We start from the raw sequence: 25,518 nt of genomic DNA on the forward strand, positions 1-25,518 counted from the left end.
CGGGGAGGTCAGCTGACGCGAGGCAGCCAATGAGAATGCCAGGACGATGATTCGCGTCAGCGCCTCAGAGTGTGGTAAATCCGGAGTTGTGAGGTGATGACGGGAGGGCGCGCGGGGAGAACGAGAGGAACCGACAGAAACGAGAGGAACCGACAGAAACGAGCAGCGTCACAAAATAATCCTAATGTGAAAGAGATTAAACTTTGCTTCATAACTTATTACAATTTTATGAGGTAACCGGCCGCCAAATCGGCTTCATTGTGCGAAAAAGATAACGCAGCGTCGTGATTGTCCGGGTCGAAGAAATGTGTTGAAAAAAATGAAAGTTTTTTTTTTCGTGTATGTCGCACCTGGGACCGGTGACGTTTCGTTTTCCGGTCGCCCCCCCCCCCCCCACAAGTCAACGTTTTATCGATGACGTTTTCGGAGCAAATACAATATTTTTCTCGCTTTTTATTGCATTTTTTTAGTGGAGTTGCCGCGGCCAAGAACCTGCAACTTTGGTGTTTATAGTTTTTTTTCCTATTTATGACTTTTACCGTACAAGTTAATTAATTTTATATTTTGTTAGATTTTTCCGGCATCGACATTACCAAGTATGTCTGTCTTTTTTTACATATTTATTTTTAATGGGGGAAAAGGTTGTAAATTCCACAGTTTTACCTCATTTTTTTAGTCCCCTCGGGGGCGCTACACCCTGCGATCGTCTGATCACTTCTTCTATATTCCAGAGAAAATCCAGGCCTGTTATTAGAGCCGGATACAGGTTGAGGTTTCACAGAAATATCGTTATAGAGGCATCGGGACTTTCAGTAGGACCCTGACTGCCACGTTACCTTGACAAAGGCATTTAAAGGGTTAACCGCAGAGAGGCAGGTAATGGCTGTGTAAGGCTACTTTCACACATCCGGTTTGAGCACTGCGGCTCAATCCGGCTGTGAAACCTATGCAACGGATGTGGCGAAAACACCGCATCCTTTGCATACGTTTTTACATGCGGCCGGTCCGTTTTTTTCCGGTTGCGGCACGCTACTGAGCATGCGCAGTGGAAGAAACCGCATGCGGCGTCCGGATGCGTTTTTTTCCGCATCCGGCGTCCATAGGCATGCATTGAAAAATGCGCCGCAGCGGCAGGATGCGGTATTTTTTGCCGGAGCAAAAAACGTGTCAGGGAACGTTCGATCCGGCCGCGGCATCGGCTAAATCTGCCGCATGCGGCAAAAACCGGACCGAACGCAAGCCCATGCGGCACAATACGGCACTAATGTAAGTCTATACAAAAAAAACCGCAACCGGCGGCAAAAAAAACTGTTGCGTTTTTTCTGCAGAGTGCCGTATTGTGCCGCAGAGCAAAAACCGGATGTGTGAAAGTAGCTTAACACAGCCAGCATCTGCGGGGTGTGGTGCAGGCTTGGCTCCTGAGCCTGCCTCATGCACAAGGTCAGGATTGATAGCGGATCTACCAGAACCTCCAGTGTCAGGATGCAGTTAAAGATAATAATGTGAACTGTGTTACTACATGTACCATTTGGCTGATAAGGCACTCACTTCTGTGACTGGGCAGATCTACAAATGGCCCTTTTTGCATTCTAAATATCTCATTTTTTCTTAGGTTTCCTTTAGCAGTAATGCATATTTACTTACATTTATGGTTTTCATGCTTTAGCATTGCAGAGTGCAAACTGGTTTTTTTTTTTTTTTATTTTATGTCATGTTCAGTTATGCACCCGTTCACATTGCAGTTTTGGGAGTGCCGTCAGGTTTTTTATCTATACACTTCTGTATCTGACAACTAGCGGTGCCAATTTGACTTTATTTTTTCTGGACAGCTTATCAAAAATTCACAGCCAATATCTTTTACAAAAAAATTAGAACACTATAATCATTATGATTAAAAGATAAGTGTGGGATATTTGGCTTTCGAATGAAATTTCAGGATGACCTTAAAATAAGCTAATCTTTTCAGGTGATCTTAATGTGATCTCAGCAGGCAATAACCTCCAAGCTAACACTGCTCGCTATATGACAGGGGTGCAGCTACAACTCAGTGTCATGATGGCAGGTTATCTTCAGATAACTGATTTTAGGTAAGGGGTACTTCTCACATAGAGAGATCGCTAGCGAGTTCGCTGCTGAGTCACTGTTTTTGTGACGCACCAGTAACCTCATTAGCGATCTCGCTGTGTGTGACACTGAGCAGCGATCTGGCCCCTGCTGTGAAATCGCTGGTCGTTACACACTGCTCTGGTTCATTTTTTGGACGTTGCTCTCGTGCTGTGAAGCACACATCGCTGTGTTTGACAGCGAGAGAGCAACGATCTGAATGTGCAGGAAGACGGATTCTGGCAGCCTGCGGTAAGCTGTAACCAAGGTAAATATCGGGTAACCAAGCGAAGTGCTTTGCTTTGTTACCTGATATTTACCTTGGTTACTAGCGTCCGCCGCTCTCAGGCTGCCAGTGCTGGCTTCCTGCTCCCTGCACACGTAGCCGGAGTACACATCGGGTAAATAAGCAAAGCGGTTTGCTTATTAACCCGATGTGTACTCTGGCTAGGAGTGCAGGGAGCCAGCGCTAAGCCGTGTGCTCTGGTAACCAAGGTAAATATCGGGTAACCAAGCGCTTGGTTACCCGATATTTACCTTAGTTACCAAGGGCAGCATCGCTTCCACGTGTCGCTGGGGGCTGGTCACTGGTCGCTGGGGAGATCTGCCTGATTGACAGCTCACCAGCGACCATGTAGCGACGCACCAGCGATCCTGACCAGGTCAGATCGCTGGTGGGATCGCTGGAGCATCGCTTAAGTGTGACGGTACCCTAAGCCAGGGCTGTCAATATAGAAGGAGGCAAAGTGCGAAGTACAACTAAACTGTATGATTACGGTTCCTATCGTATTTCCCGAAAATAAGACATCTCCCGAAAATAAGACCTAGTAGGAGTTTTCTGCAAGGCCTAAATATAAGACATCCCCCGAAAAAAGGACCTAGTCGCGGTTCAATAATTAAGTGTCCATGCAGCTAAGAAAGTTAAAGGGAACCTGTCATCAGAAATTTAGCTATAAAGCTAAAAGTTCCCCCCTCTGCAGCTCCTGGGCTGCATTCTAGGAAGCTTCCTATAGATTTTGTGTCACCTTTTATCCCAAAATAAACACTTTATAAACTGGTACCTTTTCGTATGTAAATTTCTTAATTTTCCATGTGGGCGGGCTGTCTGATGTACGTTGCTGTTCCTCCATCATATTTATGCCGTCCCCGAACGCTGAATTTGAAAGTTCAGGACACCGCCCCTGGGTGCCCGTGGTCCAGCGCATGCGCTGTTCCACTGTAGCGGTGCCGTGCACTGTGTGCACGTGCGACCGCTGTGACGCTTTGCGCGGGCACGAGGTTATGGGCGGCGCTGTTAGTGTCATCAGTAAGTGCCGCCCATAACCTCGTGACCGCACTTTCCCCTATTCCTCCAGCGTTATGCGCAAGCGCTGGAGGAATGATGCCCGGACGTCCCCTCCTTCCCATCATGCTCAGCACGAGGTCACGAGGTTATGGGCGGCACTTACTGATGACACTAACAGCGCCGCCCATAACCTCGTGACCGCGCAAAGCGTCACAGCGGTCGCACGTGCACACAGTGCACGGCACCGCTACAGTGGAACAGCGCATGCGCTGGACCACGGGCACCCAGGGGCGGTGTCCTGAACTTTCAAATTCAGCGTTCGGGGGCGGCATAAATATGATGGAGGAACAGCAACGTACATCAGGCAGCCCGCCCACATGGAAAATTAAGAAATTTACATACGAAAAGGTGCCAGTTTATAAAGTGTTTATTTTGGGATAAAAGGTGACACAAAATCTATAGGAAGCTTCCTAGAATGCAGCCCAGGAGCTGCAGAGGGGGGAACTTTTAGCTTTATAGCTAAATTTCTGATGACAGGTTCCCTTTAAAGATACTGCAGGAGACTTCATTATAGAAGCAGATACCCCCAGAAGAGAGAAGACCCCATGATCATTCTCACGAGACGCCGACTGGGAGCAGAACCTGTGGTGGAACACACACATCAAATCACACACACACACACACACACAATCAGATTTCACACACACAATCACACATCAGATTTCACACACACATACTCAACACATCCAGCAAAATCAATTGCTTTTCAGCCACTTAAGGACCTGTGATGTTGTGCACTGGAGCTTCCAGGACCTTCAGGTGGGAACATCATGTGACACTATGCAGTGGCGCTTTCAGGACCTGCGGATGGAACGTATCAATAGAAACAAGAGATTCCCCTGCTGCCTGGAAGTGGTGAGTTTGCGCGCGCGATTGTATATGCGATATGTGGTGTGTATGCAATCTGATGTGTGAGCGTATGCAATCTGATGTGTGAGTGTGCGTGTCTGTGATCTGATGTATGTGTCGGCTAAAAGCAGGGGAGGACGGCGTGGAGCATACCTGCTGTGAGCACCCGCCGGAGATCACAGGAGGACCTGGGAGCCACACAGGGTTTGGTAAGTTTGACGATCATGAGAATGGGGATCTGGATTTTTGGGGGGTAAAATTAAATAAGACCCAGTGCCTTTTTTAGGGCAAAAAATATATAAGATACTGTCTTATTTTCAGGGAAACAGGGCAAATTCACATCTTGGTAGTAATGAAGTAGTATCAGTAGGTGTAGATTTTAAAGTTAATGCTTCAAATGGGGGAGAAAAGAAAACTTGTCTGTGAATCATACCCTGTCTGTGAAAGTGAGGGAGCTGAATCCTAGCTATTAGACCACCAGAGAGATGTTTCTCCAGGAAACTGCAGAGGAAAAGTAAAAAGAGTGTCTGAATGACATCTGAAAATAAGCAGCGACTAGATAAAAAAATATTTATGCTTAAAATATAAGCCAAAATGAGTATTGGGCAGGAAAGTGCTACACAGCAACAGAGGAATCTACAGAAGTAGATTTAGTTTGCTAGGGTAGGATATAGAAAAATTGTAGCATGACAAAAAGCTTATTAGAATGACAGCTGATGCCCTGGAATTCGGCTTTTATTGATATATAAACTAATTACACAAGTGCAATATTGGGTGTATCGGTGCACTTACAGTTTATGTCTCCTCTTTGTTCTGCCCGCTGGTGCCTTCCCTTCTTGATTGCCAAGAGAGATAACAGAGAGTGATAGAAGAAGGGTCTTAATTCCGCGCCAAGGACTCAAAGGATCCAGGAAGAGATTAATGCTTCTTTAATAACATGCACAAGTCTACGCGTTTCTGGAGACACAGCTCCCTTCATCAGGACATTGACAAGAGAACATCAAAAGAGATTTGATGTTCTCTTGCCAATGTCCTGATGAAGGGAGCTGTGTCTCCAGAAACGCGTAGACTTGTGCATGTTATTAAAGAAGCATTAATCTCTTCCTGGATCCTTTGAGTCCTTGGCGCGGAATTAAGACCCTTTTTCTATCACTCTCTGTTATCATCCAACTTTGGGACTGCTGCCTGGACCTGGATCTTATATATGCCTGTATAGTGGTTGTGACTGGCACAGCCATTATAGGTGAGTGTGTTTTTATTACATATCTTCCTCCCCTTTTTTGGGGTAAGACCCTATTGAGCTTTTCTTTTCACAGTTTCTCATCTGATTGCCAAGAGAGAGCAGAGGTGACATTATGCTCTAGATCCCCTGTCAATCTCCACTGTCAGTCAAGTAACGGGGAGAAGCGAAGAAGAGCTGATGACTGCAAGTGCACTTTTACACCTGTTGCAGGCGGGGGCCGCTGCCGCTTCTCTCTCGGGAAACCTGCTCGGATCCGGGTGCGCTGCTGCGGCTCGAGTGGTGACCGGACCCAGGCTTGCACGGCAGCCCGTCCTCACAACCGTCGGGGATATTTACAGGGGAGTTGTTGTGTCTGTGACGCCACCCGTGGGTTGCGGTGAGGGATGGTGACACAGCCGCTGCCTGGTGATGGGTCGCCCGGGGCTGGTGGAATCCCCTCCACGGGTAGGGGAGGTGTAGTCCCGGGGCCCTGTGTCGGTACACAGAAGTGATGGCTGCTGGAGGTGGCGCGCCGGGCTGGATCGGGGGACAATGGTGTACTCCAGTTCAGTAATTTCACACAAGTCCAGTAGTAAACAAAGTTGCCAGTGGCCGGCTGCCTTAGGAGGGTGCATTCTGGTCCCGCACCCAGGTTAATGAACAGGTATCCCTTCCTCCTGCACTTTGTGTTTGTCTTTCCTTTTGGACGACTTCGCATGGAACGGAGAAGTCAACTCCCAGTTCTGTGTGTGTTGGGAGCTGTGGCCCGCGAAAGCTGACCCTTGGGATCTCACTGGGTTCTGACGGACACCCTATCCCCCGCGTTGGGATTCCGTATCGCTCTATCTGGGCAGTTAATGGGACAAAGTCTGGAACTTTGTCCCCGGCTGGTTAATTGGAGAGGGGCTTGCAACCTTCCTCGCCCTAGGGTCCAGGCACCCCGACTGTGCACGGCCTACAGACCGGATTGCCGCTGTCGGCACCGGCGGGCTACAACCCTGCCCTGGTCCACTTTAGGTCTCCCGAGACCGGATCTCTGTCGCCTGTGGCCCTGTTCACTGTCTGCCACCTAGCCGGGTAGTCTAAGGGCTACTACCCCTGACTACACTGCACACTTCGCTCCTCTCCCTTCAACTGTCAACACTCAACTCTTGTGTTCCCTCCTCAGACACCTCAGGGCCCCTAGGTGGGCGTTTTCATCCGCCTGATCCCACCCACTGGTGTGTCCTTATTATCATGAGGGGGTGACTAGGTTTTAATGGCTGTTTGTTATGCCTAAGTGTGGGTTTCTGGTGGTAACAAGGAGGATGTACAACTTTTGTGACTACCTGGTTTTGCCAGGGCGTCACACACCGACCACTGCACTTTTGGACCTAATTTACATATTAGTAAAAGCTGAATTTCTGTGCCTTGGATTTTGCTCTAATAGGCATCTTTCTTTGCCGCTCCTAATTGGGAGACCCAGACAATTGGGTGTATAGCTACTGCCTCCGGAGGCCACACAAAGTATTACACTTAAAAGTGTAAAGCCCCTCCCCTTCTGCCTATACACCCCCCGTGGGATCACGGGCTCCTCAGTTTTCATGCTTTGTGCGAAGGAGGTCAGACATCCACGCATAGCTCCACTGTTTAGTCAGCAGCAGCTGCTGACTATGTCGGATGGAAGAAAAGAGGGCCCATACTAGGGCCCCCAGCATGCTCCCTTCTCACCCCACTTTTGTCGGCGGTGTTTGTTAAGGTTGAGGTACCCATTGCGGGTACGGAGGCTGGAGCCCACATGCTGCTTCCTTCCCCATCCCCCTTAGGGCTCTGGGTGAAGTGGGATTTTACCGGTCTCCAGGCACTGAGACCGTGCTCCATCCACAGCCCCTGGAGAATCTGCTGGATATGGAGCTCAGTATCGTCAGGGACAGGCCCTGCTACGTCAAGGTACTCTGTGTCCCCGTACAGACCGCGCGCACACTGCAGCATTGCTGGGTGTGTTAGTGCGCCGGGGACACCAGCGCTGCGCGCTTGTGCCATTACTAACTACAGCTCTGCTGAGTGAGTAAATGTATTGGGAACTGCCGCGCCGGCCGCTGCTGTTAGTTTTACACTGCGGCGCGGCTGGAACTTGTGGTGCGCCGGGGACTTCCGCGCTGGCCGTGCATATATGACGGCCGCGCTTATTACTCGAGTCCCCGGCTTTTGCGGCCTAGTTTCGTTTCGTTCCCGCGGGACGCGGTACAGAACGTCAGCGCCGAGGGCTGGAGTCTACTTTACATACTCCAGCCCTCACACTGGGCACAGTGGGACGCCAGTTTCCCGCACTTTGTCTGAGGCACGCCCACGGTCCGCCCCTCTTCACAGAACGCCGGCTGCCATTCCTGTGTGCAGTCTGAGCTGGAGAAGGGAGACAAGTTCGGGGAGACCCAGACACGGGATTCTGGCGACCACATACCCGCTTTTGTGCGGGCGGTAAGCAGCCCTCGAGGGCTGACCCCACTAGTGCCGAAGTGTACATTGTATTTTTATGCTTGCATGCTATACATTGCCCTGTACGGTCGCTGGTGATTCTTGGCTATATACTCCTAGATTGCTCAGAGGAGACAACAGCATGTCGTCCGCAAAAAGCAAGGGTGCCAAGGCACAGGCTTTCTAGGCTGCTTGTACCGCATGTGAGGCTGCTCTACCGGCAGGTTCCACTGATCCCCATTGTGTGCAGTGCTCGGCCCCTGTGGCACTTGCTCGGCCGGGGCCTCTGCTGGAGGTGACCCAGGGAGAACCACCTGTGAATACTGTCCAGGTGACGGGGACGGAGTTTGCAGTTTTTGCTGATAGATTGTCTGTGACTATGACTAAAATTCTAGAAACTTTGCAGTCTAGACCAGTAACTCAGACCATGGGCACTGTTGAATCATTGATCCCTGGTCCCCCTCAGTTGGAACAGCTACGAGCTCCGGGGGTGTCACATGCATCCCAGGGTGACGGCTCTGACACGGACGACAGTCCCAGACAGCCTAAGCGAGCTCGCTATGAGCGGCCCTCGACTTCATCACACTGGTCAGGGTCCCAGCAGGAGAACTCTCTGTATGATGAGGCGGAGGTAGCTGATCAGGATTCTGATCCTGAGACCGCTCTCAATCTGGATACACCTGACGGTGACGCCATAGTGAATGATCTTATAGCGTCCATCAATAGAATGTTGGATATTTCTCCCCCAGCTCCTCCTGTGGAGGAGTCAGCTTCACAGCAGGAGAAATTCCATTTCAGGTATCCCAAGCGTAAATTAAGTACTTTTCTGGACCACTCTGACTTTAGAGAGGCAATCCAGAAACACCACGCTTATCCGGATAAGCGTTTCTCCAAACGGCTTAAGGATACACGTTATCCCTTTCCCCCTGACGTGGTCAAGGGCTGGACCCAGTGTCCCAAGGTGGATCCTCCAATCTCCAGGCTTGCGGCTAGATCCATAGTTGCAGTGGAAGATGGGGCTGCACTTAAAGATGCCACTGACAGACAGATGGAGCTCTGGTTGAAATCCATCTATGAAGTAATCGGCGCGTCGTTGGCTCCAGCATTCGCAGCCGTATGGGCACTCCAAGCTATTTCAGCTGGTCTTACACAGATTGACACGGTCACACGTACATCTGTTCCGCAGGTGGCATCCTTAACCTCTCAAATGTCTGCATTTGCGTCTTACGCGATTAATGCTGTCCTGGACTCTACGAGCCGTACGGCAGTGGCGTCCGCCAACTCTGTGGTTTTACGCAGAGCCTTGTGGTTAAGGGAATGGAAGGCAGATTCTGCTTCCAAAAAGTGCTTAACCAGTTTGCCATTTTCTAGGGACCGACTGTTTGGTGAGCGTTTGGATGAAATCATTAAACAGTCCAAGGGTAAGGATTCATCCTTACCTCAGCCCAGACAAAACAAACCCCAACAGAGGAGGGGACAGTCCGGGTTTCGGTCCTTTCGAGGCTCGGGCAGGTCCCAATTCTCCTCGTCCAAAAGGACTCAAAAGGATCAGAGGAGCTCAGATTCTTGGCGGGCTCAGTCACGCCCAAAAAAGACAGCCGGAAGACCCGCTACCAAGGCGGCTTCCTCATGACTTTCGGCCTCCTCTCTCCGCATCCTCGGTCGGTGGCAGGCTCTCCCGCTTTGGCGACATTTGGCTGCCACAGGTCAAAGACCGTTGGGTGAGAGACATTCTGTCTCACGGGTACAGGATAGAGTTCAGTTCTCGTCCTCCAACTCGATTCTTCAGAACTTCTCCACCTCCCGACCGAGCCGATGCTCTTCTGCAAGCGGTGTGCACTCTAAGGGCAGAAGGAGTGGTGACCCCCGTTCCTCTTCAGGAGCAAGGTCACGGTTTTTACTCCAATTTGTTTGTGGTGCCAAAAAAGGACGGGTCGTTCCGTCCCGTTCTGGATCTAAAACTGCTCAACAAGCACGTGAAAACCAGGCGGTTCCGGATGGAATCCCTCCGCTCCGTCATCGCCTCAATGTCTCAAGGAGATTTCCTAGCATCAATAGACATCAAGGATGCTTATCTCCACGTGCCGATTGCTCCAGAGCACCAGCGTTTTCTACGCTTCGTCATAGGAAGCGAACACCTTCAGTTCGTAGCTCTGCCTTTCGGGCTGGCGACAGCCCCACGGGTCTTCACCAAGGTCATGGCAGCAGTAGTAGCAGTCCTGCACTCTCATGGTCACTCTGTGATCCCGTATTTGGACGATCTACTTCTCAAGGCACCCTCTCAAGAGGCATGCCAACACAGCCTGAACGTTGCGCTGGAGACTCTCCAGAGTTTCGGGTGGATCATCAACTTTTCAAACTCAAATCTAACCCCGACCCAATCGCTAACATATCTTGGCATGGAGTTTCATACTCTCTCAGCGATAGTGAAGCTTCCGCTGGACAAACAGCGTTCACTACAGACAGGGGTGCAATCTCTCCTTCAAGGCCAGTCGCACCCCTTGAGACGCCTCATGCACTTCCTAGGGAAGATGGTAGCAACAATGGAGGCAGTCCCTTTCGCGCAGTTTCATCTGCGTCCACTACAATGGGACATTCTCCGCCAATGGGACGGGAAGTCGACGTCCCTCGACAGAGACGTCTCCCTTTCTCAGGCGGCCAAGGAATCTCTTCGGTGGTGGCTTCTTCCCACCTCATTGTCAAAAGGAAGGTCCTTCCTACCCCCATCCTGGGCGGTAGTCACGACAGACGCGAGTCTATCAGGGTGGGGAGCAGTTTTTCTCCACCACAGGGCTCAAGGTACGTGGACTCAGGAAGAGTCCACCCTTCAGATCAATGTTCTGGAAATCAGAGCAGTGTATCTTGCCCTACAAGCCTTCCAGCAGTGGCTGGAAGGCAAGCAGATCCGAATTCAGTCGGACAACTCCACAGCGGTGGCATACATCAACCACCAAGGAGGAACACGCAGTCGGCAAGCCTTCCAGGAAGTCCGGCGGATTCTGACGTGGGTGGAAGACACGGCATCCACCATATCCGCAGTTCACATCCCAGGCGTGGAAAACTGGGAAGCAGACTTCCTCAGTCGCCAGGGTATGGACGCAGGGGAATGGTCTCTTCACCCGGACGTGTTTCAGGAGATCTGTCGCCGCTGGGGGATGCCGGACGTCGACCTAATGGCGTCACGGCACAACAACAAGGTCCCGGCTTTCATGGCACGGTCTCACGATCACCGAGCTCTGGCGGCGGACGCCTTAGTTCAAGATTGGTCGCAGTTCCGGCTACCTTATGTGTTCCCACCTCTGGCATTGTTGCCCAGAGTGTTACGCAAGATCAGGTCCGACTGCCGCCGCGCCATTCTCGTCGCTCCAGACTGGCCGAGGAGGTCGTGGTACCCGGATCTGTGGCACCTCACGGTAGGCCAACCGTGGACACTACCAGACCGACCAGACTTGCTGTCTCAAGGGCCGTTTTTCCATCTGAATTCTGCGGCCCTGAACCTGACTGTGTGGCCATTGAGTCCTGGATCCTAGCGTCTTCAGGATTATCTCAAGAAGTCATTGCCACCATGAGACAGGCTAGAAAACCTTCCTCCGCCAAGATCTACCACAGGACGTGGAAGATATTCTTATCTTGGTGCTCTGCTCAGGGAGTTTCTCCCTGGCCGTTTGCATTGCCTACTTTTCTTTCCTTCCTGCAATCCGGTTTGGAAAAAGGTTTGTCGCTCAGCTCCCTTAAAGGACAAGTCTCAGCGCTATCTGTATTTTTTCAGAAACGCCTAGCACGACTTCCTCAGGTACGCACGTTCCTGCAAGCGGTTTGTCATATCGTCCCTCCTTACAAGCGACCGTTAGAGCCCTGGGATCTGAACAGGGTTCTAATTGCTCTCCAGAAGCCGCCTTTCGAGCCTATGAGGGATGTTTCCCTTTCTCGTCTTTCACAGAAAGTGGCCTTTCTAGTAGCGGTCACGTCTCTTCGGAGAGTGTCCGAGCTAGCAGCGCTGTCATGCAAATCTCCCTTCCTGGTGTTTCACCAGGATAAGGTGGTTCTGCGTCCGATTCCGGAGTTTCTCCCTAAGGTGGTATCTCCCTTTCATCTCAATCAGGATATCACCTTACCTTCTTTGTGTCCTCATCCAGTTCATCGGTATGAAAAGGGTTTGCATTTGTTGGATCTGGTGAGAGCACTCAGAATCTACATTTCCCGCACGGCGCCCCTGCGCCGCTCGGATGCATTCTTTGTCCTTGTCGCTGGTCAGCGTAAAGGGTCGCAAGCTTCCAAATCCACCCTGGCTCGGTGGATCAAGGAACCAATTCTTGAAACCTACCGTTCTGCTGGGCTTCCGGTTCCCTCAGGGCTGAAGGCCCATTCTACCAGAGCCGTGGGTGCGTCCTGGGCATTACGGCACCAGGCTACGGCTCAGCAGGTGTGCCAGGCGGCTACCTGGTCGAGTCTGCACACTTTTACCAAACATTATCAGGTGCATACCTATGCTTCGGCGGACGCCAGCCTAGGTAGACAAGTCCTTCAGGCGGCGGTTGCCCACCTGTAGGAAAGGGCTGTTTTACGGCCCTATCACGAGGTATTATTTTACCCACCCAGGGACTGCTTTTGGACGTCCCAATTGTCTGGGTCTCCCAATTAGGAGCGACAAAGAAGAAGGGAATTTTGTTTACTTACCGTAAATTCCTTTTCTTCTAGCTCCAATTGGGAGACCCAGCACCCGCCCTGTTTTCTTAGGGATTTTTGTTTTTTTCGGGTACACATGTTGTTCATGTTGAATGGTTTCAGTTCTCCGATGTTTCTTCGGATTGAATTTGTCTTTAAACCAGTTATTGGCTTTCCTCCTTCTTGCTTTTGCACTAAAACTGAGGAGCCCGTGATCCCACGGGGGGTGTATAGCCAGAAGGGGAGGGGCTTTACACTTTTAAGTGTAATACTTTGTGTGGCCTCCGGAGGCAGTAGCTATACACCCAATTGTCTGGGTCTCCCAATTGGAGCTAGAAGAAAAGGAATTTACGGTAAGTAAACAAAATTCCCTTCTTTTCAATGTTTTATGCCTCATTATGCTGCACTAAATCTGCTTGTGCAAGATTTCTTAAATTATTAAAATCTAGTGCAGGTGATTGTAGTTAGCTAAGTAGAAGGGCAGAGTCTGATGTAAAGATTGGCATACTTCACGTGATAACGAAATGTTTCATGCAATAGTTTAGACAAGAAACAGCAAATCCACATAATAGGTGCAATGTACTGGGGGGTAGAGGCCACAGGAGGGCAGCAGAGACAAATAGACATGCATAGTCAAAAGGAAGACGCTGGAACAAGAACTCTGGATCCTCTTCCCAAAGAGGGACTTACTTACAGGACAATGTCAGCCCATATTTTCAGTAGGTAAGGCGGGAGGGTGCTGCCATCACTTAGCTTGACTGCATATATGAGTTTGAAATCCTCTAGCACGTCATGTCACCAAAAATTTGTCATTGGCTGTGTGAACGTGTAAGTAAATCTTGGTTTCACCTCTAATCCGTACAGCCATGGACCATTAACCTACAAATAATATGGGCATTGACAATCAATTTGAAAAGTACCAATTTGTTGTAAAGCGTTATCAGCACAATTTTTTTTTATACCCATATTTATGACAAGCCCGTAAACAAAATTGTAGTACAATTGCAAATGTTTGGGGTTTTCAGACACATGCCAGCTCTATCTTGGCTTCTGAATGTCACATTAACTTTAAGATGCCAACGTCAATATTTTTTATGTTTTTCTGGGGACTTTAAGTAAAAATATATTCATATTTATTCAAATTAAAATTGTTTTGTAACCTTCAGGTGTATTTATAGGTTTTTTTACACAAAGTGAAATGATTTTATTTTTTTTCCATTCATCTTCTGCTTTAGATTCAAGTGTTTCATTTTCAAATGTATTTTGACACCAAAAGTGTTTCACAGAATTTTATATCATTGGGCACTAAAATAAAAAAAAATAGTTACTCTAAAATGTTGTTTTAGCTCAGAAGCTTTTTCATTTTCACAAGAGAGGAAGATAATGGTCCTAACAATCTGTTAGGCCCCTTCACACCTTCCTTTCCCTGGAAGTGTGGTGTCCGTTATCACACATACTAGAGGCAAGTTCAAGAGCATACTAATAAAAATTGATAGGGGGTCTTCACGCCTTTGTGTTTTCACATGGACCTTGTCTCACACAGAACAGTCAGGTTTTTTTTCTAGCAGCATGGATCAAATACAGACATCCCATGGATAGCAAAACAGATGATACTGAAACAAATGAAGAGTCAGATGGAAGAGTGATCAGGATCCATACATTTTCAAAATTGTGATACTAGTACCACCTGATGAAGGGTAAGGTCTAAGCCACACGGCGAGAAAAACGGTGCTAGTGGAGTGCGATAAAAAAAATCGCATTCCACTCGGACCAATATTAGCCTGTGTGTCAGCACACATGACCGATTATTTTCTCAGCCCTACTCGGACCGAGAAAACAATCGCAGCATGCTGCGATTTTAATGCAAGACTCTTTCTCTCGCACCCATTCAAATGAGTGGGGCGAGAGAAAAATCGCACTGCACTCGCGGTACACCGGTGTAATGTGAGTGCAGTGCGAGAATGGCAATAGCCAGCTACGGAGGAGAGCGGGAGAGAAATCCCTCCCACCCCTCCTGAGTGCCGACCCGCCCCCCGCAGCTGAGGTCTGGTCGCACGAACGGACCTCAGTAGCAAGGACACACGCATGACACTCGGCTCTGCTGTACTGCCAGTGTGAGCCGAGTGTCATGCAAGGGGATCGCAGTAATCCCCGTGTGGCCCCAGCCTAATTGTACCAATACGCTACCTTGGAAAAGTTGGGAAAAAACGATCATGGTCCAATTTTATTTTATGGTTGCAAATATGTAGTCAGATTTTTATATCAATCAGAGTTCAGGTAGAAAGAACAAAGCAAACAGCTTTTTTTTACCTTGATCGTTTTTCTATCTGACTTCAAATGGTTTATTCTGTCTAAAAGATTGCAAAGATAGATAAATTAGAGATAGATCGCTTGTACAGCTATTTAGCAGATTTAATAAGTAATTTAAGAAAAAAATTATATGGGGTTTCACCTGATTTTCATAACCAGCACAGGTAAAGCAAAATTTGCAGGCTGAAACCGTCAGCTATCATCTGTAACTTGGCTGGTTATGAAAAATAGAGGGGATCTCACACAGTTTTTTAAATTATTTAAATAAAAATTGAAAAAAAGGAGTAAGTTCATCCCCTATTTTTCATATCCAGCCAAGGTACAGCTGGTGGTATCAGGCTGAGAAGGTCCATGGTTATTTGGCTCTTCCACACTACTGTGTGACCTACTTGCAGTGATCTGCAGTGACCTCATGACTTCACCACAGTTCACTGCCTGCGGCGATTCTCACACAACACAGCTGTACTTTGACTGGATCTGAAAAATGGGCTTGACCCCACCTAATTTGTATTCTATCTGCCCATCTTGTGTTTCTGGAGACATGCACCTTGTACATTTTTTTTCGTGAGCTTCTCCAGCTGCAGTAGTTTAAACGTGTATGGTAACTCTGGCTTTGGCACACTTCAGAACTTCGAGGTGTGGAGAGTTAAAGGGGTTGTCCGACAAAACAAAAATTTTTGAGTTTAAGCTAATCTGTGCTGTATTGTCATATAAATCACCCCTACATTGTTATTTTTTGTTTTCTAACTTTTGTTCCTCTTGAATTATCCCTTTATTCTCTGCAGCTCCTTGTTTACATTCAGCTCCAGCAAACTGACCACTTCCTGTGCTGAACCTCCCAGTCACAGCTGGCACCGCCCGGCCTCACTGTCTAGCCCCACCCCAGTGTCCAGCCTTGCCCTCTGCCTGCCCCCTGCACACACATTCCCTGTCAGTATATTCTGTCCCAGCACCTGACCTGTTATCACTACAGCATTGCAAATAACAGCCCCACATCAGGCTCTGCACCGCATATGTCGCGGGCGGAGGAGGGGACGCTGCGCTCTCCCACTGCTCGGGTCCGGCTGCCGCTGCTGCTGCGGCCTGCTGCTGCTCTGTGGCTTGAGCGATGGGCCGGATCCCGGGGACTCGAGCGGCGCTCCTCGCCCGTGAGTGAAAGGGGTTTGGTTTTTGGGATAGTTTATTGTCCGTGACGCCACCCACGGTTGTGGTGATTGTAGGGACACCACCGCTGCTCTGTATGGGAATCCCGGGAGCGGTGACAGGGAGCAGCAAAGTTGTTAGTTCTCCCCTCCGTGGGTAGGGGGTGGTTGTCCTGGGGCCCAGTGATGAGTTGGGGGATGAAGGATGGCGGGGCCGGTGCAGGGCTTGGTGGGGTGCAGGGACGCGGGGGCAGCGCTGTGCCTCACGGCACTGTGGTACTCACTCAGCCTGAGACGGTGACACAGTTCTCAGTAAAACACACGGCTGGAAAGACGGTTCCCACGGACGGCTGCTGTTGCTTTTCCCGTAGTTGACGGTGTCGGTCCCTTTTCCTGCACCTAAGTCTATGTTGGTAGCGATGGGTTCCCACCGGTAACCCGCTCCCCGGCTTGGATATGTGCCGGAGGAGCCCCTCTTTGCCCGCAGGCACTGGCCCTGAGAAACTGGTGCCTTGGCGGTGGCGGTGTCTCTCTCTAACGGTCGGACTGTTGCCTTCAATCGGGACTTGGTTGTTGGGAGACCCAGAGGTCCCCTTCACTGACGTATTTGGCAAATTTACGGCGACTCCTAGCCTTGGCGGGATCCGAAAGGCCCCTGCCAATGGTGCTGGCTTCTCTTCGTATACCGCTCCGGTACCGCCGGGTCACCACCCGTCCACGGTCCTTTCGGCAACCTCCAAGTAGCCTCTCCTGCAGACAGTCACCGCCGTCTGCTGACCTTGCTGTTTCAGTCCGGGGCACACACCCGGACCAACTTCAGGCTTTCTCAACTGTCACTTTCTCTGTCACTACTCTCACTGTCCTCCTTCTCCTTCCTCTCTTGCTCCTCTCACTTTGAACTCCAAACTCTATCTTCACTGTTTACTCCTTCACCTCCCTAACTGATCTGCCTGGTTTTCCCGCCTCCAGGGCTGTGAACTCCTCGGTGGGCGGAGCCAACCGCCTGGCCCACCCCCTGGTGTGGACATCAGCCCCTGGAGGAAGGCAACAAGGATTTTTGTGTAGCTTTGGTGTACCTATCCGGGGTGTAGGGTGTGGTGGTGTTATGACCTGTGACCCCTGGCTTGCCCAGGGCGTCACACATACACACATCGGGCTCTGCACCGCATACACACATCGGGCTCTGCACCGCATACACACATCGGGCTCTGCACCGCATACACACATCGGGCTCTGCACCGCATACACACATCGGGCTCTGCACCGCATACACACACGGCGCTCTGCACCGACCCCCCCCCCCATAGGGAACACATGTAGGGAATACATACTCACCCGTCCTCAGTCCCCGCCGCTCCTGCACGTTCGCGCGCTGTCTGTGCTCTGGCCATATCAGCACAGTAGTGACGTCACCGCTGTGCTGAAGAGAGCACAGACAGCGGGACAGTGATGAGAAGCAGCGCTCCTTCTCATCAGCACTTTCAAATATACCGGCATCTGTGATCTGTGATGTCGCTACATTTGAATGTGTGATCCTGAGCAGGGGGTCCGGTGCTGGCGCTGACACCACGGCAGCTGCCGCCAGGCCCCGCCCCCAGGTCACGGGTCCCACAGAAGTGCGGGGGAATGTGTGGGAGGGTGCAGGGTAGGGGGCGGGGACTCCACGCACTGTACAGCCCAGCAGGGAGGCGACATGCTGTTTCCAGATTTGCATGTCAACATGGCCCTGCCCATGTTGACATGAAATGACCGGAAGCAGCAAAATCACAGCAGGAGTGGTCACATGACCACTCTGACCCGGGGGAGTGGGGCTTACAGCAGGGCAGGTAAGTGGTCACTATCTACTTACCTGCCCCAATGTAGGCCAATAGGGTAATAATGAAAAAAGCTCAAAATAAGCCGGATAACCCCTTTAAGTTTGCTGGAAATTTTGGAGGATCCATATACATTTTCCAGTGCCTTTGTACATGTTACCTCTATTTTTTCTATTGACAGATGATGAACCTGACTGAGGACTTCTTTTTTGCAGGATGAGTTGAGGTTTTTATTTCTAGTACATAACAGTATATTTTTTATTTTTAAGGCTTACTTCACTTTTATGTGTTGCTTTATGCTGAGCATGTAGGTTTCCATCTAAATTCACAAAAAACATGGTTCGTTCATTCACTCTAATGCTAATGAGGCAGATGGTCACTTTGGACTCCATATGGCCTCTGTTCAAGTGGATTCTGTATTGTCAGATGCGCAGAAAAGCGTGATCACCCCCAATGCACAGAGCTGTGCGCTTCCGCCAACTAATCTGATATTGATGACGTATCCCGAGGACGCGTAGACAACCCCTTTAATAAAACAGAATCTTTCATTATAACAAGTCCTATTATTTCATCTTCTGATCAGATAATGGTTAATTCCATATAATGATTTTACTTTACTAAAACACTTAATTGCAGGTGGTTCTCCTGAGCTTTGAAATATTCTCTGAAGAAGTTTCATACTAATTAACCTGCAGATTTAGGCCGGGGCCACACGGGGATTACTGCAATCCCCTCGCATGACAGTCGACTCACGCTGGCAGTACAGCAGAGCCGAGTGTTATGCGGGTGTCCCTGCGACTGAGGTCCGATCATGCGAGCGGACCTCAGCTGTGGGGAGAGGGCCGGCGCTGAGGACGGGAGGGAGGGGTTTCTCGCTCTCCTCCGTAGCCGGCTATTGCCATTCTCGCCCTGCACTTGCGGTAAACCGGTGTCCTTGAGTGCAGTACGATTTTTCTCTCGCCCCATAGACTTGAATGGGTGCGGGAGAAACAAGGATCACATTACAATCGCAGCATGCTGCTATTGTTTTCTCGGCTCGATTAAGGCTGAGAAAATAATTGCTCTTATGCGCTGACACACAGGCTAGAATTGGTCCGAGTGGAATGTGATTTTTTTTTTTTTTTTTTTATCGCTCTCAAGTCACACCGATTTTCATACCATGTGTCTTAGGCGTTACTTATAATATAGTCATAAGAAGTGAGGTGCACAAGGAAGAACAATGACCGGCAGTCATTACCGTGCATTATTTTTGCTAAAGTATTTCATTTTTTATTCATTTCTCTATTTTAGCTGATCACATTCAAGTAATACATAGTGTATTTTCAGGGATCTATTTTTTTTTCCCACAGAACAAGCTATGTGCGAGTTCACTGAATAGATATTTGGAGGAATGCAGCTGTTAATAAAGGTAAGAATGCAACTTTAAGGGAATCTGACCTTGATAGTTCAATAAGAGTAAGATGTCGATATGGTCAGATACTTGGCAAATGGGATTTAATGTTGATAAATATAATTGATAATGCACCTACAACAGAGTAATCCTATTGCTGCATATACATTAAATGGAAGTAAACTCAGGACTACAGAACCAGAGAAGGACTTTGGTATTTTGGGTACAAGTAACCTGAGCAGCAGCACTCAATGTCAAGTAGCAGCTGCAAAAGCAAAAAGATTTTAGGGTGTATAAAAAGAGAGATTAGATCCCGTGATCCCAACGTATTGTTACCCCTCTATAAATCACTTGTAAGGTCACATCTAGAATATGGGATCCTGTTTTGGGCTCCACATTTTAAAAAGAATAGTCAGAACGTTAGGATCAGTTCAAAGGCGGGCCACTAGATTATTACAAGGAATGGAGGCCGCCTGTATGATGAGAAGTTGAAAAAGTTGGGCTTGTTTAGCTTAGAAAAAAAACATCTCAGAGGAGATCTCATTTATATGTATAAATACATGTTGAGTCAATACAAATGACTGGCTCATGACTTATTCCTTCCAAAGACAATACTAAGGACCAGGGGGCACTCACTGTGGGTGGAAGAAAGGCGATTCCGGCAGCTAAATAGGAAAGGGTTCTTTACAGTTAGAGCAATCAGATTGTGGAATGCCCTATTTCAAGAGGTAGTAATGTTAGACAGTATAACAGCTTTTATATTAGGGCTGGATGATTTAGTGACAAAAATGTATAATTGGTGGATGAAGGTTGTACTAGATGAACCTAGGTCTTTTTTCAACCTATATAAGGCTGAGTCTACATGTCCTGTAGTCATCCGTTAGAATGGATCCATTGGGAAACTGATTTCTGACCCCTTTTTTTTAACATGGGAGTCTATAGACAACAGATCCTTTAACGGATTGCTATTTAGCCTTCTGTTGAACTTGCATTTTGAAACATTGCATTTGTTGTTTTCTTAACAGATCTGTAACAAATGGATGATAAATAATCCGTTAACAGATCCATAGTCCATAGACTCCACATGTTAAAAATGGATCCGGCTGACGTCCATTTTTTAAGAACAGACAAAAAGTAGTGTTTGCTGCTCGAACCACAGGTTTTGTGAATCAGACATGGACTGTATTATTGCAGGTGTGCATGTTTTACTTACTGCAGCATTTCAGAGAAAAGGAACATGAAAAACCCAGCCGGGAAATGTATATCTGGGATGACTAATACGAGGCGAGTGCCCAGCAGCTTCTCCCCGCCCCAATCCCATAACTGACAGGTCTCTCCCTATGAGTATGTTTATAGTGAATCAATCAAGGTAAGCAGGGTGGAAAGAGAGTGCAAGATACTGGTCATACAAGATACATAATCCCTGAATTGCTTTTCATAGCATGTTTTTTCTGAAAAGTAGCAGTGTTTGAGTGAAAAACATCCAGTCATGATGACTTAATGTCAGGTTTCCTGTAAAGGGTTTGACAACTTCAAAATGATACTGTATGTTTAAAATGTTTTTCTAATATATACTCTGCAGATCAAAATGAGAGAACAATGTATGATCACTTGCTTTTTTTCAGAAATATTGTAATCTACATTGATCAACATTGGAAGGTGTTTTGTAACGGGTGCACCATGCCACTAAAACAATGTTTTACAAAAGTTCCAAAGTTTGGCAACATAAAACCTTTTATTTTGCCCAAAACGTGATGATAATAATAATATTCTTTATTTCTATAGCGCCAACATATTCCGCAGCGCTTTACAATTCAGGAGGTTCATATACAAACAAGTAACAGTTATAGAAAATACAATATCTAGAGGGAAAAAAGACAACCCTGCTCGTGAGAGCTTATAATCTACAATGCGATGGGGGGCGACAAGGTACAAGTGCTTATTTACAATGACAATCCAGCTATCTCAAGGAAATGGGGGATAGATAATGGCTGCCTGGACCAATTGGCCAGAACTTTGAGATGCATTTGGGTGCCATGGAGTTTAACATGGGGTTATGTTGTGAGACGTTGTAGAAGGACTATGTGAATTGAATTTGATTAGGGAGTGTGAATAGGCCGCCCTAAAAAGATGCGTTTTTAGGGTGCGTCTGAAGCTGAGTAAGTTGGGATTCGTCCTAACTTCTTGGGGTAAAGCGTTCCAGAGGATTGGTGCAGCTCGGAAGAAGTCTTGGATCCGGGAGTGGGAGGTTTGAATTAGATGATAATTAGAGAACAGCAATGACCGTAGCACAGAGAAACAAGATCAGTCACCGCATGTCCCCAAAGACCAGCGAGGTTGTTCTACAGAACAGAAACAAAGGACGCTTTAAGTTGCCTTCTATTCAGTCAAAGCCACCAATCAGAAACGCTACAGCGACCACCAATCGGAGGTAAGGGGGCGGGAAAGGGAACGCTATAGCACGCCTACGGGCTGGGTTCGAAGTTGCTAGTGATGTCGTTGTAAAGGTTTCAAACACACGGATGCATGCTGCACAGCGGGAAAAAAAGGACCTAGGAATGGTCCTGAACGATTTGTAGCGACCAGCAACTTCACAGCAGGGGCCAGGTCGCTGATGTGTTTCACACACTGCAACATCGCAAACGACATCGCTATTGCGTCACAAAACCGGTGACGTTACAGCGATGTCCTTTGCGATGTTGCAGTGTGTAAACCCAGCTTAAATGTTCTGGCGGTCACAACAGTCACAATCAGTAGGTTGTGTACAAGCCTTTGCTTTGAATGACTTTAACACATCTGTGGTCACAGGACATCACTAGTCTCTCACACTGCTCTGGTGGGATTTTGGTCCACTCTTCTTCCAGTCTCTTCCACAGTTCTTTGACTGTTGTGGGGTTTTTGGCCATAACTTTATCACCAAGGATTTTCTAAAAGTTTTCTATTGAGTTTAGATCAGGACTCTGGGCGGCTGTTTCTGTTTCAAGGAACTGCTTTACCCATTTTGCTGTCTGACATTGTCCTGCATGTAAATTGCCGGCTGAGTGATGAACACAAGTAAGAAACCATGTTTTGTTGAAGAAAGTTCTGATTCACACTTGCATTTACTCTGCTTTGTAGCTGTATGAGAGGTTCAACTCCTGTTACAGAAAACATTCCCAAAATCATGATACTTCCTTCACCACCTTTCACTGACACATATTTGGTATCACAACACTCGGTGACCTGATTTATACAATTATCATGGAAGTTATACTGCCTGTTGATAGTTGAAATAAAAGCTAAAAAATAATGCCAGAACTGCTACTTTTTGTCTATTCCATTTCTCAAAAATAAATAAAGGGATACGAAATTAGTAACAATGAAAACTACAACTCAAAAACTAGCTGTGCCATAAAGCTTCTGAGATGTAAAAATTGTTACTCACCTTGGAATGTGACAACACCGAAGCATATGACTATTTTGTAAAATCTTTTTTATTGTGCAAAGGTAGTGAAACAATTATAAATTTGTATGTGTATGTATGTATGTAATATATATACTGTGTGTGTGTGTGTGTGTGTGTGTGTGTGTGTATGTATATATGACAGAATCCTCGATGGAAGCTTTGGACTTTTTTAATTTTTGGGGTTATACACCATACAGGTACGGTGGAGGTAATGCAGATTAGAAGAAGACATAAACACCGTCCGGTCTACGCGTTTCGAACAAAAAATGTTCTTAGTGTCAACATTTTTTGTTCGAAACGCGTAGACCGGACAGTGCCTATGTTTTAACTTTTGGAAGAATAAAGCAAAGGTTTTAATATACCATCTGCGGATGCTGGTCTTCTCCTAATCTGGATTGCTTCTGTTCAGGAACCGGCCTGATATTTTTCCGTGCATCGCACCTTCTGAGATATCCTATCTACTCTGGTGAGCTGAACTGGTCTCTTGTTTCTACTGTGGAGGTATACACAATGTTCATCCCCCTCCCCTTCCCCTTTCCCCTTTCCCCCTCCCTTCCCCTCCCTCCCTTCCCCCCCCCTTTCCCTCCACACTCCTATTATTATTTAGTATCATGACTGTTCATAAATTTACATCTATGATAAAATCATGGCCTCATGTGTTTTCTATATATATATATTTATATGTATTTTCTTCCAAATGGTATGGTGGCTGTATGCCTTGAATCTTGTTCCCAGCCCTTGCATTGAAATCTAAGTTGTGACACATAGTGTATGGTATAATGCCATTTAACTGTATATACTGTGATCCTATGAGTGTCTTCCATTAGTATCTAATGCGAGTCCCAGTTGCATTATCACCCATCTCTATGTGGATCACTTGTACGCGTGCGTGCCTCTCTGCACGCGGCGTCTTCCGGATTACTGTGTCTATAGGGGCGGGTTTCGTCGGATCACATGATGTGATCTGACGTCACCGGCTCTTGACGCGGTGTCCGGCTGGCGTCGCGGGTTGCCGCGGCAACGCACGCGTCACATAAGTGATGTCAGATCGTGATTGGTGCATGCCCCTTTATTAGAACTTGCCTGGCAGCATAGCTCCACCCCCCCTGACGAAGGCGGTAGCCGAAACGGCGTCGGGTAGGCGGAGCTTCCGGCCAGATCCCATCCTATCCTGCTGCACATGTGGTAAGGTTCATCGCCGCTTATCATCTAATGCTATGCCCGAATCTCTTACGGGTCTAATTGCCTTTTGGGGCTCATTACCCTCACTTAGTGGTGAACCTCTGCCTTCCTCCACAGCGGATTGTATGTGTGGGTAGACACATCCCCACGTGATCCATGCCTTTTTTGACTACATCGATGTCCACAATACAGCCCTATAGTGCAACATTATATCCATGACATATGTGATTATGTATATTATGCAATGTTTTATGACAGCATTGATAATTTTGACATGGGTATATATTGCAGTACCATATTAGTAACATATGTGGCCATGCATGAATTTATACTTATAATTATGCACTTATTATCATTATGACATTCTGATGTTTGTTCAAGTCTGGCATTTACCAAATCCTGTGAATATTCTCCTTGCCGGTTGCTCCTTTCTTGGTGTTTTAATGGTATTTTTATCTGTGTGTTCACCTCCTGCACTGGTCAATAAAAAATCTTTTTTCACCTTATGGATGCCTGATCGTTTTTTCTCTTCTCCCTCTTCCACAATGGTTATGGAGCAGGCTCCTGAGCTTCGACAGTATGATACATTGTGTTGTGTCTGCTGTGTTATACAGCCATCAGCTGATTGTAGCTGACAGTGGTATTTTAAAGGGAGCTCTTTTACAGGGTGCTGATGTGATTAGCCCTCGTGAAGGCCTCCTTATTATTGTCCATGTGGTCACCAGATATAGAAAGAATGCGGGAATGGAGCAATAGAGGCTGGAGTGGAGGTCTGTTCTCTTTAGTGATGAGTTTCACTTTTGTGTTGAACACATAGCTGGAGATTATGTCGGCAACGCCATGAGAAGGCCTTTACAAGGGAACCTCACATCCTACTCCCTGGATTATATGGGGTGGCATAGTGTACGGTAGACTGACTCCTCTAGTCTTTATTCCAAGTGCACTAAGAGCTCAGTGTTACATTGATTTGGTGGGGGAACCAGTGATGCAGACATTTCTCAGTGTCCCATTAACCGTGTTTCAAAACAACAATGTCAGGCCGTATTTTTCTCATACTACTATAAGCCGACTGCGAGGCCTAAACGTGCTCCCATGGCTGCGGTGTCTCCCGACTTGTCTTCCATCGAGCACATCTAGACATTATTGGTTGGTGACTACACAGAATCTGCCAGCAGCGGATCTTGATGATTTGCCCAAGTGCATTCAACAGCAGAACCTTTCTCACACGACCATCCTTCACCAAATTTGGGGGTGCGTCTTATAAAGCGAAAAATACGGTAATTTTGCGACATCAGTTAAAAGTAGAAAAGACTGAATTTTTGTGAATTTATAGTAATTTTAAAATATCAGGAATTACCGTATTTTTCGCTTTATAAGACGCACCCCAAACTTAGACATAAAAAAAGGTAAAAAAAAGAAAAATGGGGTCCGTCTTATAATCCGGTGTTCTCTTACCGGAGGGGGGCAGCAGTGGTGGTGAAGCAGGGTCACAGGAGGCAGAGGTTGTGCTGGCAGGCACGGCGGGTCGGTGGCAGCGGGGTCCGTGGTGGCAAGTGGCGTCCAGGGTGGCAGGAGCCGGGGGACCCGTGGTGTCAGG

General features: G+C 47.8%; 1 long non-coding RNA gene across 1 annotated transcript; it reads left to right on the forward strand.

Moving 5' to 3' along the window:
- Positions 1-104: 104 nt before the first annotated feature.
- LOC142250285 (uncharacterized) lies at positions 105-20,785 on the forward strand. The gene is made up of 3 exons (XR_012725167.1): positions 105-233; positions 19,254-19,312; positions 20,489-20,785. It is a non-coding gene; the product is annotated as an uncharacterized LOC142250285 (long non-coding RNA).
- Positions 20,786-25,518: the final 4,733 nt, after the last annotated feature.

Source organism: Anomaloglossus baeobatrachus, chromosome 9 (assembly GCF_048569485.1).
Source record: "Anomaloglossus baeobatrachus isolate aAnoBae1 chromosome 9, aAnoBae1.hap1, whole genome shotgun sequence".
Lineage (NCBI taxonomy): Eukaryota > Metazoa > Chordata > Amphibia > Anura > Aromobatidae > Anomaloglossus > Anomaloglossus baeobatrachus.